This window comes from Lolium perenne, chromosome 7 (genome assembly GCF_019359855.2).
Source record: "Lolium perenne isolate Kyuss_39 chromosome 7, Kyuss_2.0, whole genome shotgun sequence".
Classification (NCBI taxonomy): Eukaryota; Viridiplantae; Streptophyta; class Magnoliopsida; order Poales; family Poaceae; genus Lolium; species Lolium perenne.
In genome coordinates this window covers 44,436,214-44,451,552 of record NC_067250.2, presented here as the reverse complement: position 1 = coordinate 44,451,552, position 15,339 = coordinate 44,436,214, and positions in this window count along the sequence as shown.

Here is a 15,339-nt window from a genome sequence, read left to right as displayed (position 1 = left end):
CTCTATTTATAGAGTATTTGACTTGCTAAAGAGGCTATGACTAGATTCTAGCTAATTAGGAGATAGGTTTAGGAAGCTAGTTCCCTTCTACTACTTAATCTAGGTTTTCTCCATGGTAGTTGTGGTGTTTGAATCTTCCGGCAGGTTCCTGTCCCCTTGAAGTATTTGTAGACTCCTCGGCCTTCGAGTTGCACAGTAGATCCTCCTTCGATGCCTCCATATCTAAGCAGGGGATTTAAGAGTGGGATGAGTACGAGCGTACTCAACAAATTCATTATAGGAAAGAGGTGTTTAATGCACTAGCTACAGCATTAGACCAGAAAGTCTAATACCAATGCAGGTTTTCATAACCATTTCTTCTAAAGGTTGCTTTTATTTAGAAGAACTATGTCCGTCAGCCTTCACCGGTTTACTAGAACTTCATGGAGTTCCTTTCCGGCAGCGTTCGCAGTTCCAAAACCCGGAACAGGGAGTGACAGGTCACGATTCATTACACTCTGCAGAGGTGTGTTGCTTTACCCATAAGAGATCTTAACCTTGGTGCCAACCGGGCATATTCCCCGTCCACACTTCCTTTGGTGTGAGGCCCGGTATAAGGTCATAGCCAATCATATTCCTCCGCTACCTCGTACACCCACCCTTTGCTGCAAACTCCGACCCTGGGTCCTCGCCGGTGCTCTTATACCAATTAAGGATGGCCCCCGACCACGACAACAGTTCAGGTCTCTACCATGAACTCCTTCGCCGGGAGATGCAACCCATCATAGACCGCAATAACCGTGGGGACTTCAATCGGGACCCCCACCCTACCACTTGTCCTCTCTTGGATCAAGGGTTTACGGTAAAGCACATCCGTTGATGTACAAGAGGTGGAAATACAATTGACTATTCCGTCCCACTCCAGATCTTATGGTTAACACGGGTATTACGGCACAAGAATCACTGGACGACATTTGTTGTTAATCCTAGATGGATATAAACCCTTGCAATGGAACCTCCACCATATCAACACAATCCATGGTTCCATTGCCCACCACATAGTCATATTCATAGTTATGAAAATAGTGGTTTTGCTTTCTATGCAATAGTGATAAACATAGTACTTTGCAAGTAATTTGGTAAAAATACTCAAATGACATGAGCAAGCGATGAACTTGCCTTTCTTGACTGCAAGATTATGCAGGCAAGGTCTTCGGTGCGCAATAACTCCAAATTCTGAAATAGCATCATCGTCCGGTAAGGACGATGTTTAAAAGATTGGCAAGGATGCAGTAATGCATAAGTATGAGATGCAATCGCTCTAAGCGTGACCTAACCCCGATGATTTAGGATTAGTGAGTTGAAATGATTTGTTTAGAGTGTGTTGCACTTTTAGAGTGATTCACAAACAAGGTTCTTATTCAGGTGTGATTACTTGGTATAATAAACATGTGCTGCAATATATCATAATAATAGTATTAATAGCACACAACAATAAGATTTGGTGTAATCCTAACATGTAACGAATAGTGGTTGGTTTTAGCACTATATGTCATGGTTAATGATTGATTATTATATATCTCAAAATAATAATCTTTGAAGAACATGCTCTTAATCAAAGAACAAGTATGATAATTAGGTTTGTGGGGTTCTATGGTTGACTATGGTTTCAACTAGTTTCTGGAGTAAGTATTAGATGGATCCTAACAAGGTTGGAAGTATATCTTAGGCAATTCATTAAACATGGGTGCTATCAAGGTTGGTATACCTTACTGGTGATAGATGGCTATTGTCTATAGGCCCTATTAGGTAGGGTTGATGAACACTCTCCATTTACTTCAAAAGAATAACTTTTGAAGAACATACTTCTTAAGGAATAAGAAGTATTACAATTAAGGTTGAGGTTGTCTAGGTTTTTCTATTGGATTCACTAAGTAAGGAATAGTTAGTCCTTAAATAGGATGGTTCATAAGTATCTAACACTAGTAGGGTTGAGTGTGTATGGAAGATGAAGCACAATGTTGGCATGGTTGATATTTGGGTTCATCACAATGGTGTGATGCTAAGCATGGTTAATTAAGGTTGATATCTCTAAAGATAGGAACTAGGGTTTGCATTTGGTTGTTCTCTTTTGATCCTCTTGGTTGTATGGGTAGGTATAGATCGGATGCTAAATTATGAGTGATAGGGTTTCTACATTTTATGTGGACATGAACTTGTATTTAATTGTTCATTAAGGGTTTATGAATGAAAAGGTAAGGATCATGATTACATATTATAATCTAGGGTTTGGGTTCAGAAGCAATTTAGGTTTCACATGAAATGATAGAGTTAGGTTTTAGGGTTTTTAATTAATAGTTGAAGTAATGGTTAATTAAGATTTTCATATGATTAAACATAATCATCAAGAAATATTTGTCGTTTTATATGGCATTTTAATGCCAAGTAATATTTAATATCTTTTTGTAACTGAAGAATAAGAATAAGAAAATTACATGTTTAGTATTTAGGTTTTATTAGTTTAGGATTTTAAATTAGGCCTTTTAAAATTTAGAGAAAACTTCAAGTTATTGTTCCTTTAACTTTAAAGTATTTTTTTAATATTATTATTATTAAGGTAATTTTCTGTTACCCACTTTTATTTATTGGTTGTTATTTAATTAGTTTCTTTTAAATGGTAAAATTTCCTAGGAGAAAGGAAAGAAAGAAAAAAAAATAGACCAAATGGCCTGTTGGTTTGGCCCAATGGTCTGGCCCAACCTGGTTGGTTTGGTTGGGTCGGGTTAGACCCAGACCGACCGAACCCCTCTCTGCTCTCGTTCTCACACGCACGGGCACGCCTTCGTCGTCACTTACGCATCCGCCGCCCTGCTGCTGCCCGGCACCGCTCCAGCCGATGCCGGCCGCATCCGACGCCGCCGCTCGCTGGCGCTGCTCCGCCACCAGCTCGTCTTCCTCCTCCACCAAATCCCCCTCGCCGAGACGCCCCTTACCCCCACGTTTGCCCCCAAGGTTAACCCTAGTCCGCCTTCGATTCCGGTCGTCGCCGGCCGATGCCGGCGCTGTCTCCCACTGGCGGGACGCCGCCATGGTATCCACCGCCAGCGCCCGCCGATTCGACGCCGACCAGCGCTCACGCGCGGCCCTGTCCTCGGCTAACCCTAGCCCCTGCTGTTTCACCGGTCGCCGGACGACACCGACGCTGCCTCGCCCACGCGACACAGGTCAACCTCCGCCTTCTCCTCACTGCCCTGCCGCCGCCACTAGCATTGACGCCGGCAGGACGGCATCCTCTGCAACCCCGGCGTCATCGACCCGTAGCTGTTGCGTTGCTGTACTGGTTGTTGGGGATGGTTTGTGGTGCTGGGACTGGCGTGATGGAGCTGCTGCTGCGACGCCCACATCTCCTTCAGCGTCGGCGGGACGGTGCTGCGACGCAACCCCGGCGTCTACTTCTCCGCTATGGCACTGTGAGCTAAATCATTCCCTCTCCTCTGCCTATGGTCATAGTGCTATGTGATGCAATATTGCTGAGCATATGATGCCCCTGGTGATGATGTACTGGAGCTAAACCAGTTTGTGTTGATTTAATTGCATGCTAGCTGTCTCTACTATGTTGATATCTCACTTTGGATGACTTGGTACTGGTGATGTGATATCTTGCCTATGCTAGTAAGGCCTTTCTCGAATGAATCTCCGCCATGTGCTTGATGGGTTACTCGAGTTTAATTGTTGTGCTCACCCCAAGCATCTTGGTTGTTGTTGTTAATGAATATATGATAAATCTGAACAGTAACAGTTTAATTTAACAGAAGAAATTCAGTTGTATTTCTGTTTATCTTATCAGTGGGTTTGAATATACAGAATGCAACTATTGTTGCCTGCAACTGGTGAGTTGCTGGATGATTTACTTGTGAGCTTATGGTATGCTTTTCTGCTGGCTATATATATGATCCATTGATTTCCAGGAATTAATCCAGGGACAAGTTGATGTTACTGGTTTCTACCTGTTTATAATGTTGATGGATTAAACTGATAAGAACAGACCTAGCTAGCTACCTTGGTCTTGCCAGTGATGCAAAAGTCTGAGGCTAAATACTTTATTAAGAACAGATACTATTTCTTGTGGTTTGTTTAATTCTATGATGAACTAGCATAGCACTTTTATGCTAATCTGAGAATCATCCCTCCTACCAATTTTCTGTGAGCTATTATCGATAATAGCAGATGCTTGCTTGATCTTGTGGCCTTGCCAATGATGCAAAGGCTGAGGCGGATGTTTTTGATAAGGGAATGTGCAATTTATGCCCAATAAACTCGATGATGAGACTAGCATACCACTTGTATGCAAATCTGAGAGTTTCTCGTACCAAAATGCTTTGAACTGAACTGAAAATAATATATGCTAGATGATGATCTTAAAGATCAACCTGCTGTAGCAGAGTGGACTAGCTGGTGGTGATGCTATTCTGGTGGTGAATCTTGATCAGCTGTCACTTGTGCTTGTTGCCATGTTTTCCCCTCTTCTTCTCCTTCCTGCTAGCTTCTTGATTTCCTCCAAAGATCTTGTTGTAAATCCAGTGGTTATTATGGTGGTATGCGGTGATGAAGCATGAGCCAAATGGTTTGGCTAGCTGTGATGCCCTTGCTTTTATATCCCTGGCTACTGTTTGTGGCATTGACAGCACATACATGCATGTGTTGAGTGTGCTGCCTGTGTGTGTGGTCCTTTTATCAAGTGGATGTGGTCAAGATGGCTTTGCTTTGCCTCCAAGTACAATGCACGGCTGGGTTGGGTACTTATCCGGTTTGGTATTTCTTTTGTGTCTGCCAGGTATATAAACTCATATGGGCGCTGTGACTTTCTTAATCATCTCAATGGCTAATACTATGTGAACTGAACTACTTATGGTTTAATGATTTGGTTGCTTAAATATTAATTAAGCTACTACTTAATTATCAAATGATTTATAAAATATTTTCTTGAGATCATTTTGACTTTTCCATGTCAAATGTGATCACCTTTTTATAAACTTGTAAACCTTCATGGTTGCTAGCTAGATTAGAGGGAAAATTTAAATAGTTGCCTTGTTGCCACAAATTATGTTGCCTTGTGATATGGATCAGCTACTGTTGCCTCTAGTCCCTGGTTGCCTTGTTGATGAATGTTCCATGATCCAAATGACCCATTTGTCCCTTATGATGCATTTCTTCCTGATGTTGCCTAAGAAAGAATTAATTCCCTCTAATCATCATTAGGGATCAAGAGTAGTTCTTGAAACCCTTTAGCTAGCCACCAACAGTAATATTGCCTCACCAAAGGTGAAGGCAAACATTTCTAACCACATGACACAATTATTTGCTTGTCTTTTGTTTTTTTTTGTTTTTCTCATTGCAGGTAAAGAAGAACAAGAAAGGTTTAGAAGATTTAGATTTAGGAATTCTTTTAGTTTCATTTTTGTAATCTCATATTTCTTGTGTAACTTGTAATAATACTTATGTGGATTGTTATTTATGATATTGGATTCTTATTTATCATTATATTTACTTTGTAATTATATAATTGTTTAGAATTCAAATTCCAATTCAAAATCTTATTTGAATTCTGTCTTTCATATTTGAATTTGAATTCAAACTATTTCCCTTGAAAACGTAATAAATCCACAAAGGTCATGTCAAAACTTATCGCACTTGTGTCGATGACATACACCAATTCCATCGACACAAGAGAAACCTCGATCACTTTGTGTTTTTAGATGAACGCGTGAAAATTTCCCGGATTTTCTATGCATGAATGCAATGCACACATCTGTTTCCTCTATTTTTGTAACCCCAATACCTGGGATATTACACAACACCTTACAAGAAGCAATACAAAAGATCAAAACTCGAAGCCACCTCGATAAACCTACAGTGGAATGAAGAGGGTGACAATACACCAACTCACAACATCCAAAAAACCAAATGCCTTCCCAGACCGCCCAATAGCAGATGAGAAGCACATCTAGTCAAGCAAACTCTCAACGCACGCCAACACACACTCCACAGAAGCTGCTACCACCGTCTTCCTCGACTCCATCTTCAAGAGGGATCATCACATTGACCTTTCCAGACCTGCCATCGATGTCACCACGACGCCAGATGACACCACCATCCTGCGCGTGTCCATCACACTGCGTCCGTCTCCGAGACACCACTGCACCATGCCGCGGAGACTCGATGACGCCGACACAGCAAAGAACACCGCTCCATCACAACACCACCACCATCCGTTGCCTGTTCCAAAATGATGCCCCCAACAGGTAGAACGACGCTGCATGCCGCCATCGTCCGATCCAGGAGACCTGAGCCTGGGGTTTCCCCTGGAGCAGCCCAGGCGAAGAACGTAGACTGCAGAGACAATGCCTTCACTTAGTTATATGTGCATACGATTCTCTTGCATGGCCTTCTTTTTCTATCCGAATGAATCGTGGATCAACTATGGCAATGTCCTAGATGGGATATAGACTTTGGGATCAGCTGACCCAATGGAAGTTAGAGAATCTTCAGCCACGTCCCCTAAAGCATTCACCAAAGGTTTTTGGGCGTCGGATATTTTTTTGTTCTCAGTCGCGCACTCCAAAGGCCATTTCCGTCCGGCGTGGTCTAATACGGTGTCCGGCACCCGAGCCTGTCTTCGGTCCAAATGGGACGCTCCGAGCGCCGAACACAGCGAGAAGCAAGGCGGGGGTGGCGGGCTCGATGCGTCATTGACACACGAACGACGCCTGTAACATCCCAAGTTTCAACAATAATAAACAAGAAAGATAAATTCCCCAAACTCAAAATTTGCAATTAACAAAAACTTTTTATATGCATATAGTGCCACATATAGTTTCTTGCATTGGAGTGATTTCTTTTGTGCAATTGCCATGATGAGTGTTAGTATGATTAACAATTGCTAATTGAACCCTAACAAAGATCACCAAACCCTAAATTGAGGAGAATAGAAGAAAATGGGAAAAACCCATATTTCACTTACATACACAATATGCCAAATTTGCAAATCCTCAACCTAGGCCATAATTGCTTGCTCCCTTGCTTGTAAAATACTTCAATATGATAAACTAACACAATTGCATCAATGGATCAACAATCAAACACAAGGAAATCAAAATTCTTACATACATATGATAATGGTCACTTGTCACCAAAATAATTTCTTCACTACTTTACCCCTCTGGTTTTCTCATTTCTTGAACTAAACTTGGTCAACCAAAGCCATGTCATCCAAGACCATGTCAAGGTGAGTAACTTTGATGTTGACCACCATGGCTAGAGTTGACTAGGTTGACCAGTATAAAGGTGACAAGTAGGGATGCTGAAATAAAGAGAAGATCATGTCACATTTGACATTTTGCAAAACAACTCCAAATTGAACCCCACCACCACCATTCTAACCCATAATTAATATGTTTAAGATCCACCAAAAAGAATTTCAAAATTCAAATAAAAATCTCATGCGGCCATTGTGTCGAACACTTGGCAGGCATCATTTCCAGTTTGTGTTACACTCTTTGGTCCATCGGATTCTTGCCTAAACCCACTTTAACCTGTGATCATCACACCCTCTTACACCCACTGCATCACCCCAGTACCTGCCTTGGTCGTTTAAAGTGAGAGAAAGGGGAGAGAAAACCCTAAACTAAGCATGCCGTGGCCATGCCGGCCACCTTTGGCATCTCCACCGCTGGCCACCATTTCAACCTATCCCCTTGTCCTGGAGCATCTACAACACTCAAGGACGATGAGGGTACAAGCCCCAGCAACGCCAACGCTCGGCATTGGCCAGAACGCGCGCGCCCAAAGTTGGCCAGGATGTGCCAGCACGCGCGGTGACCGCGCTCTGGCGTCGCCAGGACAACACGCGCTCGAGCACCTCCGTCCTCCTCTGGCCAAGCTACGCCTGCGTCGAGCATCGCCTCCCCGCCCTCTACACGCCAGACATCATCCCTAGCCTGCCCCTGCTCCGTCGCCGTCGTCCTCGACCAAATGATGCCGCACGCTCTGCCGCACACCCTGCAAGCGCTCGAGCTCTCCCATCGCCCTTTTCTCGGTCTCGATACAGGTTGAGCATCTCCAGTACACCAGCTAGCCGTAGCAGTCCTTGCCTTGCCCCTTCGAGCACCCCAAGCACCGCGCCATGGCCGTTCCTTCTCAGCACCCCGCGGCCAACCCTCGACACTATAAATAGGGGCGATCGGCTCCTCCCTTCTGCACACAATCCACTCCCCTCTACTCACTGAGCCACCTCCACCCACCAATTTCACCAGTCCTCGCCGGAGCTGCTCGAATCGAGAGCTCGAAGCCGCCGGAGCCCGCGGAAGCTCTGCTTCGATTGGAGCCTCCCCGAGCGCCGCCGCTGCCCCAAGCTCTTCCTCATCTACTTCCACTTCTCCGCGCACACTGCCAGCCACCTGCAACGGCCTGGTAGGCTCTCCCACCCCCTAGGCTCGCCGCCAGTGAGCTCGTCGCTCGTCGGAGACGACGACGGCCACTGACCGTCGGATCGTGTTCTAATCCTACGGCCTAAGCGCGCGTACCGCTTCGGCGTTTAAAGAGCCACTGACGGGTGGCCCCCACCTCGTCAGGGCAGCCCACCCGCACCGGTTGCTAGTTGGGCTGCGAAGTGAGATTTAAATCTGTTTCGGCCCGTTTAGCTTTCCCGCCTAGCCCATCAATTCAAATTCGGATTTAATCTTTATTCAAATTGCCCTGCTGATGGTTTAGTAAAATTTGAATAGTTTAAAATCTACCAAACCAAATTTAGCAAACTTTATACCGTTGGAAAGCCCATGAATTTATCTAACAAATGCCACTGGCCCCACCTCCAATTTCATAGTAGAATTAATTTGATAAAAAAGACAAGACAGGGACTTTTGAACATTCAAACTTTATTTAAAATTTAACCAGAATAGATTTTGAATTGATTCCAATTCTAATAAATCACAAATGATGTCCTCTAATTGATTATGCAATAATATAGACATGTTGTTTGTATGATCATGGACTAGATCAAATAAAATGGCTATGTAGTCAATTCTAGAGCAATTGAAATTGGAATTCAAACTCAACCCTATTATGAGAGCTACCTCTCATTTAAATTTTGATCCTAAGTAATATAACCAGGGGGAATGACTTAGTCTAATGAACCCTTGAGAATTATTACTTATAGATTTTAATTCATTTAAATGTTAAGTATTCAAACTATGTGAAGTGTAGCACTTCAATTAAATGATACTCACATATAATAGATATGGAATGTTGACTTTGGGTCAACCTATATTTCATACCTTATTATTATATGAAGAGATTAAATCTTAATAAGAGGTAATGAGAAGAAATGAATTCCTCTAAGGATCTACATACCAAATTTAAGAAATAGGAATAATGAGAGGAAACTATTTTCTTTAAATAAAGACTAATCCAATAATCCACCATGCCATGTTTGATTGATGATAGGATTAGTGTGTGAACTCTTTTGAGTGTTTCTAGTTTGGTATGTGAGCTTGGTTTAGTATTTATACCTCGTATTCGTATATAGACGCTAGTAACGAGGAATACCAAGAGGAGGAGGCCTACTCTCAGGAAGAAGAAGAGAACTTCGATAACTACCCAGCTCAAGGCAAGCTAACCCTTGCTAAACACAAGTGCTTAGCTCTACAAGAGCAAAGGCACCATCACACTTTACTTTTATGTATTACCTATCCCATGTTTTTACTTACATTTACTTTTGCTTATTTATTTCAAAGTACTTTTTGATGTATGATTCACTTGGTCTAGAGTAGAACAATACTTGAAGTTAGCTTAGCACAAATCAAAGCTAGTTAGCACCCCTCATATAGTTGCTAGTGCTAATCAATTAAAATTGACTACTCTAGATGGGAACATGGTGAAGTGAAATGACTTTGAAAGAAAGTAAAGTGGAGGTGGATATGAACAAGAGAAGATGGTGATTTTTGATAAAATTGATGATTGGGTTTGAATGCGATACCCTTCCAATTATACAAGTACCCCCACAATACCTGATTATGGGTAGGGCTTAACTAGAAACTTGTGTATTTTAGTATGGGTTCCCTCTGAACAAACATCATAGGGGTTACGCCGAGGCTGCCTCCGCTAAGTGTGGAATGATGTTGAAATGAGGTGAATGTACGGCCCAAGCCCTGTGCAGTTCCTGGGTTAACTGCGGTTTCCACCGGGAGGCCAAGCTCATGGGGAGAGGTGCTCATACTAGCATATATAAGTGAAAGGTTTCGATTGATGATCCGCGTACTGTGTTACGATGATTCGGGGTTATCCTCGACGGATGTAATCAAAAGTTGTGGCACAAGAGTACAACCTCTGCAGAGTGTTAAACCTATTCGAATAGCCGTGTCCACGGTTACGGACGATTGGAAAGGCCATACTATCTCCGTTATCATTAAAATGTTTTGATCCTAGAAATGAATGGTGAATTGAAAGGTGATATTAAGGTGAACCATAATGAGTTGTGGGAATGACACTAATGTTCCCACTTGAGTTAGTCTAGCACCTGATAAGGCTTTACTAAATGTTTATCAAACTAAAACTTGGCTTTATGCAAATAAACCTAGAGCTTAGTACCCCCTTGTTACCCTTAATGAGTATTTATCATAGAGTTAGTTTGCGAGTACTTTAAAAGTACTCATGGCTTTGCCCTGGCTATTCAAATGCCAGACTATGAAGGAGAGCACCGATGTCGGGATGACGGACAACAGGACGTCTACGATAACTAGGATCGTCTTCTAACGTCAAGCGTTGCCTGTGGAATAGATAGTCCACTACTACTTCGCTTCCGCTACTATTTGTGATGTTGAACAATATATTCGTGTAATATTGGATCATGTGATCTATGGTTGTAAGACAATATGTGTTGTAATAAATGATGACTCTATGCTACTTACTATTATGTCTCGCAAAAACATTATTCCTGGGATTGCGATGTACGGCATAATAGGCATCTGGACTTAAAAATCCGGGTGTTGACAAGTTGGTATCAGAGCCATTGTTTGACCTTAGGAGACCCTAGTTAGAATGGACGCTCAAAAACTTAGTTTCAAATCCCATGATTTGACTAGTTATGAAAACCTTATTCACTTTCTTACCTTGAAGAGTCTATTACAAACTTTAAATTCATGCCCTTCTTATAAGTGAATTAAAATTTGGAACACTTGCACTTCTCTAACTAATCATCTCATCTCTCTACAGATGGATCACGTCGTGGACGCGCAGCCCTTTCTCCAGACTGAGTTCTATCAGTTGGGGAACGGTGGAGAGATCATCTTTGAGAGGGACCTCTTCTCCCTCTCAGAGTTCCTCGGGCGCCCACCACCGGAAGTCTTTGGCGGAATGGTCAATGACCAGCCCGGTGGTCAACTCCAGTGGGTGATCATGGTGGACCTTCGTGGAAGGTTCACGCTCCCAATGAGCGCAAGGATCCAGTTCTCCTTCCGGGAGAACAACTGGGCGGATGGTCTCGCAAGGGGACTTCAGGAAGGACTCGCACGTCTGTGCGGGCAAAACTTCATGGACTTCGAGGATAGTCGCTTCCTGCACTATGCAAGGCACAACTCCCTCGGAGTGCCAATGAACCTGCCGTCGCACCCGCAACTTCGCCACCATGTGGATCATCTCGACTTCATGTTGAATGAGACCCGCATCGACCTCGACAACTCCCGCGAATACGCCAACCACACTCACATCCAGTTGGCGCAGCAAGCCGACACCATCAGGGTTATCGCCGGAGAACGCAGGGCACTCCGCCGTGCCAACCAGAAGAAGGATCACGCCATCAACCGCCTCAAGGCCAGGATCGCCACTCTGAAGGCGACCATCGCCGCCCAAGCTGAGCAGATCCAGGAGCTGGAAGGCGAAGGTGAAGGAGAGAACATCCAAGGGGACGGCTACTCCTACGTCAGCAACGACGACGACTACGAGGAGGAGGAAGACGACGACCTGGAGTTCCACCCTTACGAGGATGGCCACGAGCACCTCGATGCCGGGGTAGACAATGTCTACCCTATCAACGTCGATGGCGAGTAGTCCCGTCTGAGCACTTGCGTCCCGTGTTATGTATCGGTCCTTTGTACCCGCCCCATGTATCGTAGTTTGTTGAAAGGGTTCTTAAAACCCTCCTGAACATTTGGCTTGTAATATTTGCTACCTCCATGACTATGTTTGTGTGTGTGTAATATTATTATTATTATGAATCAAGTTTTAAGTTGTGTGAAATTTTATCCCAAAATGAGCCATAGAAATTTCCCTCTCATCTCATGATCCCTATCACATTTCAGATGGCACCCCCAACTCGCAGCGAAGCCGCAATGATGCAAATGCTGCAACAGATGATGGCAGAAAGAGAAGCTGAGAGAGTTGACCGTCAAGCCAACCTAGCTGCACTTCAACAGCTTGCTCAGGGCAATCAAGGCCACGGAAACCACGACCACCCAGGGTCGAAGCTGAAAAACTTCCAAAACACCAACCCACCGGTGTTCAGCAAGACAGAGGAACCCCTCGATGCTGATGATTGGCTCCAAACTATGGAGAACAATCTCGAGGTTGTCGGAGTGGAGGACAACAAAAAGGTGTTGTTCGCCACCCACTATCTGGCTGGACCTGCACGTGCCTGGTGGACAAGTACCCGCGCATTGAATGCGGGGCAAATGATGACTTGGGAGGACTTCAAACTCAAGTTTAGCAAGTATCACGTGCCCCCGGGTTTGATTAAGAAGATGAGGGATGAGTTCAGGGAACTGAAGCAAGGCAGAATGACCGTGGTAGAATACCGCGACAAGTTCCTCACTTTGTCAAGGTACGCCCCGGATGAGACGGACACCGTCGAGAAGAGGAAGGAGAGGTTTCTGAATGGACTGCATGATGAGATGCGGATCTTTGATCAATATCCCCTTTGCTGACTTAGAAGCCCTTGTTGACTCCGCCATTCAGATGGAGGGGAAGATACACCAAGCCAATGAGAACCGCAAGCGCCGTATGATGAACCAGAGTGGGCCCAGCAACAACCACAAGTATCGCCCCAGCTCAAATGGAGGGTTCGCCCCAAGAAACAACAAGCCCCCGATGCAGAATCCACGTCCGAGTTATCAGAACCGGAGTGGAGGAAACCCCAGGTCTGGAGGACACAACAACCACAACAACTACAACAACAACAACAACTTCAACCGCGCTCCACCCCGCGCCCCCAACAATAACTCCAACACCGCTCCAAGGACAGGGAGCAATGCTGTTCCCATCACCCCCAAGGACAAGTCCACCTACAACTGCTACGAGTGCGGAGTGGCTGGGCACTTCTCCTATGAGTGCCCCAAGAAGCTCGCCAAGACTGCCGCCAACACCTCGGGCCCTGCGCAGCAGCAGCGTCGTGTCACCACCAACAAGAAGTTCGCCCCCAACAACCCGAACAACCGCAACGGTCGCCTCTACCACATGAATGCAGAAGAAGCTCAGGATGCCCCAGACGTGGTGCTGGGTATGTTCTCTGTTAACTCAATACCCGCAAGAGTGCTGTTTGATTCTGGAGCATCGCATTCATTCATTACCGAAGATTTTGCATGCACTAGTAAGATTCAACCCATCAGTTTGAAGCATGTCATGATAGTTCAAATACCTGGATCAACCACTAAAGCTAGAAAAATTTGCAAAGATGTGCCAATCAGAATACATGAAATAGAATTCTATGCAAATTTGATTGTTCTGGGAGCCAAAGGTTTGGAAGTAGTCCTGGGAATGGACTGGATGGCGAAACATCATGGACTGATTGATTGTGCCAAGAAGGCCATCACCATGACTAGTAGCACCGGAATAATAGTCGAACACATATCTGAAAAGATGCCCCAAAAGTTCACTTGTAACCAAAGCTTAGCCAAACCCACCTTGGATCAGATCAGGGTCGTTTGTCGATATCCTGATGTGTTTCCGGATGATCTACCCGGTATGCCCCCAGATCGGGATATCGAGTTTATCATCGAGCTAATCCCCGGAACCGGACCTATAGCCCAGAGAGCCTACAGCATGAACCCGGCAGAGTTAGTGGAACTGAAGAAGCAACTAGATGATATGCTATTCAAGGGTCTGATTCAACCAAGTGCGTCACCTTGGAGATCGCCAGTTTTGTTTGTGGATAAGAAGGACGGTGCCACTCGTTTGGTTATGGACTACCGTAAGCTCAACGATGTCACCATTAAGAACAAGTATCCGTTGCCCAAGATAGAAGATCTGTTTGACCAGCTGACCGGAGCCCAAGTATTCTCGAAGATTGATCTGCGGACAGGATACCATCAGCTGAAGATTCGTGCCACCGATATCCCCAAAACTGCCTTTACCACCAGATATGGATTATATGAGTACAATGTCATGTCATTTGGATTGACCAATGCCCCCGCCTACTTCATGAATCTCATGAATAATATCTTTATGAACTTCCTAGACAAGTTTGTCGTTGTCTTCATCGACGACATCCTCATATACTCCAAGTCCGAAGAAGAACATGAGCAACATTTGGAAGTGGTCCTAGACACCCTTCGGGAACATCAGTTGTATGCCAAGTTCAGCAAGTGTGAGTTCTGGTTGAAAGAAGTAGGATTTTTGGGTCATATCTTGTCAGCCGGAGGAATTGCCGTTGACCCCGCAAAAATCAAGACTGTGGAAGAATGGAAAGCCCCAACCACTCAGACCGAAGTCCGTGCATTTCTCGGATTGGCGGGATACTACCGCCGATTCGTTGAAGGATTCTCAAGCATAGCAAGACCGATGACTCAATTGTTGAAGAAGGACCGGAAGTTCGAATGGACCGACAAGTGTGAAGAGAGCTTTCAACAGCTCAAGCTAAGATTGACAACAGCCCCAATACTGGTTATGCCAGACATTACCAAGCCATTTGATGTGTACTGTGACGCCTCCAAGATTGGTCTTGGATGTGTGCTAATGCAAGAAGGCAAAGTGATATCTTACCTATCAAGACAGCTGAAGCAGCATGAACAGAACTATCCAACCCATGACTTAGAGCTAGCAGCTGTGGTTTTAGCACTGAAAGTATGGCGTCATTACCTCATGGGTAATCGATGCGAGGTTTACTCGGATCACAAGAGCCTGAAGTATATCTTCACGCAGAAGGAGCTGAATATGAGACAGCGCAGATGGATAGAGTTAATCAAGGATTACGACATGGAAATCCACTATCACCCCGGCAAGGCCAATGTGGTAGCGGATGCTCTGAGTAGACTGCCGTGTCAGTTGAACTCCATGTTAGCAATTGAACAACCCAGCCTGTTTGAAGAGTTTGAA